Below are 5,986 nucleotides of genomic sequence, written 5' to 3'. Positions count from 1 at the left end.
TCAAAAGAAAAGCTTCTTGAGTCAGTAATGAGCAAGCATTTACCTAGTGTAGCATGTATGGACTATGCTGTGCTATGAGATGTCTGATACAGAAGTCTTACTAAGTACAGGTACTTGAGGTTTTTGCTTTTTAGCTAGAACTAAGAGCATAGAGAAATGAAGAGCTTTAAATGGTGGAGTGGCTTTTTTTCCTTTTTTTTTTTTTTTTTTGACCGATGCCCAACTGATACCACTAACAGTTTTTAGGAAAGTAGAAAGTACGTTTAGTGGTTAGAAAACCCCAGGAATATCAAGAACCTGGGCTAGGTTTCCCTGTGTAACTGTGTATCTTACTGTGATCCTTTAATAAAGATTGAAAAAAAAATAATGTAGATTTTATTTTATCCTGGAAATAGATGTATTAAGTAAATTTCATTTAACTAGTCATTATCTTTACTATAAATACTTGGAACACACAGCATCAGCTTTTTCTTAACTGGTTTGTCTTTGTTTCCCACTATTCACTTTCCATCTAAAGTAAAGCTACCAAGTCAGGACTAGTCTGTTACCTTGCCCTGCCAGCTGCAGCCTGCAGAGCAAGCACTTGTGTTGCCAGCTGTCAGATCCTTTCAGGTGGGTTCAGGAATTTCAAGCAATCACTTCTTTGAGCAGTTAGCAGCCTACTTTGGACTCCACTCAATTAGAAGAGCTTCCTCTTAGAGTTAGAGCAGGAAAACGTTTCTCAATGCAAGACAAGCTATAAAATAGGCAGTCAATAGACAGCTGCCTTAATTGCAAGCTGTTTCCAAGCTGGAACAAATTTTTAGCAAAACAACAGCATCAGCTGATGACCAGAGAGAAGCATTTCTCCAGGCTATCCTGATGAAGTATCACTCTTGATCATCTAGAATAGTTTTTTCCACTGCAATCAAAATAATCTCTCTATTTAAAAAAAAAAAAAAAAAAAAAAAAAAAAAAAAAAGTGGGGAAAGCAAAGAAAACTATGAAATCTATCCTTATTTTCTTAACAGCAGCACAGAGTTCAGACTGCCACATCTGCAGTCAACACATCCAGCCCTCCAGACTTGCAGATGTTAGTGCTTTGCTGTAGAGTCTCAAAAAGTGTTACTTCCTACCAAAAGGAAAACCATATGAAGCTTACAGAAAGGCTTTTACAGTTAAAGACTGTACTGTATCACTAAAAATAAAAGGGTAAACCACCAAGAAAGCTAAGCTGACATTATGAAAGGTTTTCAGGATGGCTACTTCTGCCAAGCAGATGGATAATATTGCTGAATAGAAGTAAATGGAGTTGAACCGTCCATTTCAAATTGAAACCATAAGAAAAAAAAAATCCCCCTGTGAAAACCAGTGTGTGAAGATATGCATACTTATGCTAATAATATGAAGAAAGAAAGAAATAAAAGTACCTGCTTTGTAGGCATTTGCTAAAATGAGTTATTTATTTTACTTGCATGTTAAAAAGAAATCATACATACAAATAGTAACTACCATCACTTCTAACAATGGTCCTACGCTGGGTTTGCTTAGTAACTTAAGCTCAGAATGCAATTCCAAGAAACTACCCAGATTCTTTTTTCGTCTTCAAAGCATCATTCATGGAAGCGGGTGGACATGAGTGCAATATACTTGTTGAAACAGAGTCACCTCTGGGTCAGTATACTTAAGAAATCACTGCTCAGAATCTCATTCTGTTGATGAGTCTAGGTCAGGAACTGCAACATGAGCACAGGGGACCAGCTCAGAAACTTTCTTAAGTCCAAATAGAAGACAATGAGATGCTTCCCATTTGTTTACAAGAACTTTTTCTCAAGTCTTTGGGGTCATAGGTCATTTTTGCAAGGAAGTTATGAAAAGAAGCCTCAAAATCATATGATGTTGTCTTGGTTTGCTTCTCTTTCACTCTGACCTAGATTCTTCTAAAGACAATGGGAGGCAACTTTGTAAATCACTAAGTGGTTGGTCGTTAAACGCATTTAATTTGCCTAGGAATGGATAGCTGGTTTCCCAAATGGCAACGTAGCCTTGTTGCAACTGGGGAAGCAACCTGTTGTAGAGTCTGCAGGAAGTTTGTCTGCTATAATCAGGGTCTTCAAAGTGTTGCCATCTGCTGCCTGTGGGCACTGTGGTGTGCTCTGGAGAGGAAGGGGTGGCAGATAACAGACATACAGAAGATTTTAAAGGTGCACTGTTCTAGAAAGCATTAACTCACTGATTTTAAGGCTTTCATACTTTCAAGATTCTAAAAGAAAGAACTAATACAGAGATGTTTTCATGAAAGAGAAATCAAATTATACATTCCTTCTGTATTTATACCTCATGTGTAAATAATGAGAAGGGAACATCCATTCACACTTCTTGATTACACTACTGTTGTAAACAGCAGGTTTTTCTTTGTGCGTAACTAATTCAGCTTATTTCAAGACTCAATGAAATACTTTGGCACATGCCGTAAGCCCACACATTCAGTTCACCTTGTCAGTAGGGTGTTTGTTCAGACCGGTGTCTGTGTGAACTAATCAAGAGACCATCATGGTGTGTTTTAATAAAGGGGTGGAAAAAAAAAGCCCTGAGCATTTCCTTCACTGTTGGCCATCAGCCTGGCAGGTCCGCTACAACACCAAACATAATTGCAGCATGTGAATGACTGTAGGCAAGGAAGGGAGAGGGGAAAGAAATACAGTTGCATCTTTTATCGGAATTCTTACAGACTTCTCTTTAAGAAAAGCCTCTTAGGTGCTTCTTGAGGAAATAGGCAGAGACATCAACTTACTGACTCGAAAAGCAACACAGGTTAAAATCTCCTTAAGGACGCTCCAGGCATCGTAAGGACCAGACATCATAAGAAAAACAGAACAGGAAAACTAACACTCACCTCCACAACTTCCAGGAGCTCAAAAGATTTAAAACGTTCACAGTAGCCAACAAACAAACAAAAAGAAAAAAGAAAACACACAACACCAGAACTCTCTTTTTCCTCCTATGGACAGGGCAAGCCCCTCATATCCTTTCTGTGGATGCACTGAGGTGTGCTTGATTCACCTCTGCCCTGCCCTCAAGTCTTTTTTAAAGAGACATGGGCGAGTTGGGCTTAGGGATCTTATTATTTATGCCCAACACTGAATTACTTCAAAACATTCATATTTTGTTAGGACGCTTCCAATCACTGGCAACATTTTTTAGTGCCATCATTTGACTGAAGAGAAATGCATCAGCCCAGGAATGTGTGATATTCAGCAGAATTTGCCCTCCACTGGTATAAAAAAGTTAGGAGCATATGAAAGATAAGGTCAGTAGTAGAATAAATCCTGCAAACTTCAATATCCCATACATGGCAACTCATTTACAGTTAAACTCATGGCAAAGAAGGTGACTGAAGAATCCAAGGCCATCAAATAAATGACTGACAGTAATTTAAGCCCAATCCAGGAGCCTCCAGGAGCTTTATGTTTTGTTTTCTGATCACTAAAGCACGTGCTTACCTTTGGATCTAGCAAAAGTTTGATGCAGCATGTCAAATACACTTACTGCATTTTGGAATGAGAAGGTGGAACGTGTCCCCAGATCTTCCAAAAGTAGGTTGAATGCAAGGGACAGCTTGTGAGGATGCATAGGATAATGGTTCCTGATGCTCTGTGAACATTACTGGCAAAGTTTTACATGTTGATGCAGAGCTAAGATGTCTTGGCTTAGGAAAGTAGGAATCCATGTGAGAAGAGATATTTCCAAGAGAAGATAAACTTTCTTTGCTTCAGTTCTTGGAAGAAGTTCTGCTGTGGCCGGAACAAATCCTGCATCACAGAGCTGCTCCCAGCATTAAGCAGCTTAGCTCCAACAGAATTAACCAGGTCAAGGCATTCCCCTCCATTGGAAATAAGAACATGCATTCTATCTAGTAGAATTTGCTACGTTCTACAACAGAAGGCCTGCTTTAGTTAAGTTTGCAATATTTATGAGAGTACCTCTAAAACCTGATTCACCTAAGAAACCAGATGGACCTGCATAACAGCAGTACAGAATGGTATCATTTTTTTAAGGAGATTTATACTGAAGAATATGTTACAATTTATGGTGATACCTAATACTAAAACAAACAAACAAACTGTGTATGTCATATGTGACATATCAAATAACTTACAGATAATGCTTTCAATTTTTTTTTCCAAAGCAGAGTTTTGAGAACATGCAGCAATTCTCAGTTTTTGTTGTCGAATCTCTTACCTCACTCATCCCATTAAGTGAATATTGTCTAAATGCAGTTATCTCTGATTAAAAATGAAATCACTAATATTCTGAGTTTCTAGAAAAGTAAAATCCAGGATAATGCATGACAACAAACCAAGAATTCAGACAGCAAAAGCTGTCAGCCACTGTTGAGACCTTTGGTTATATAGTCTGAATTTGTTCTCGTATAGATACCTAAAAGACCCTCATAATTTTCTGAGAGGTTTCCCAAGGGAGATGAAAGGGTAATTTGACCCTCATTTCTAGTGTTTTTACCTCCCCAAGTCTGCTCTTTGGTGAAGCGATCCATCACCTGCTTCAGTGATAACAACAGTACTCAATATGTATTCTGTCATTGTGTGTTTCTATACAAATTTCTTAAATTCTTGTGATTGGAAACAAGGAGTAGTGTCTCTCTCACAGGCTGTAATTTACAGAACACGTTCTGGTGGCCAAACAAGAAGTCAAAGAAAACAGAATCATAGAATGGCCTGGGCTGAAAAGGACCATAATGGAGTATCAATAATTCCTTAGTTACATGTACAAGTCAATGTGGTCCTTCCAAAAACACACCAAAGCAGTGAACTTCTTTTATTTATCCATCAGCCTCTGCCCCATTTCCACTCCTTTATGAGCCACAATAAAGAAGGACAAATAATTTGTAATTCCTTAGACATGAGCAGAAAGGTGGCCGTTGTACACACACTTGGAGAAGGGCATTCCAATGAATTTCTCTGACATCTCTTGCCATCCCGTTATGTTACCGTATCAGTAGGTCTTCATCTCCAGCAATGAAAACAGTATTTAGGTCAATGTGTTCTTTCTTAATCGCATTAGCCACTTGCCTAAGACTTGGGCTTCCTTCGCTCCCTAAGCTGCCTTTCCTTAGTAATGTGTGGTCTTTAAATATATTTCACTCTTAACGTTGCACTTAATCTGTCAGGTGAGAAGGATCAAGTCTGCTTTAGGCAGAATAAAGTGATAAGTGGGATTCTAATTAGAAAACTCAAAAGGGTGGAGAGACCCCTTCTTATAATAAATCGTTCCCATCTTATGGCTAGCTTTTACACTCCAAAAGCAGGGGTGAGAACTTGTTTTCTGCACATGTGGTCTAATTATATTCAGAATTTTTTCTGTTTTCATTTTTTAAAACTTTTGCAACGTGTTCTGAAACCTTATAAATAAGGAAAAAGTACAATATTGGCTTTTATCTTTCAAGAGTTTCTTTATATTGCATTTTATTAGCACAGTATTTTTTCATGATAGCAGAGCTCTTATGCAAACTTAAATACATTCACACTCCCACACGCTTATGTCCTCCCTGAAGCAGATTCCGCTTCTGGCTTGGAAATAGGAAAGATGGTACTAGTGATATAGGAGAACCCAGCAGAAGGAGCTACATTGCTTTAATAGTGGCATCAGTATCCAAAAACCCAATGGTCTACATTCAAATATCAAGAAAAGTGCTTTCTCCTGTTTATTCACTGGATGCCATAGGATTCTAGGTTCTATTAAAAAAACAGTGAGCCAGCTGAGAATTCCAACACTAGCAGAAACTATTAAATGGCCTTTAGCTAAGCTAAAGTTCCGAGTTAAACTTCATTTCCAAGGACACGTGCTACATTTTGAGCAGGAAATAAATATCCTGAAGCTATTTGCTAAGCGTTCAGCCCCGAAAGATACTATTTGTTCTGAATGCCTCAAGATTAGTGCTCCACAAAATACTTGTCCTGGGGCCTCAGCCCCATCTGTGCTCTGCTCG

The sequence above is a fragment of the Tetrao urogallus genome, assembly GCF_951394365.1.
Source record: "Tetrao urogallus genome assembly, chromosome: 5".
Taxonomy (NCBI): Eukaryota; Metazoa; Chordata; class Aves; order Galliformes; family Phasianidae; genus Tetrao; species Tetrao urogallus.
The sequence above is the reverse complement of the archived record's forward strand: the minus strand, read 5'-3'. Positions refer to the sequence as shown.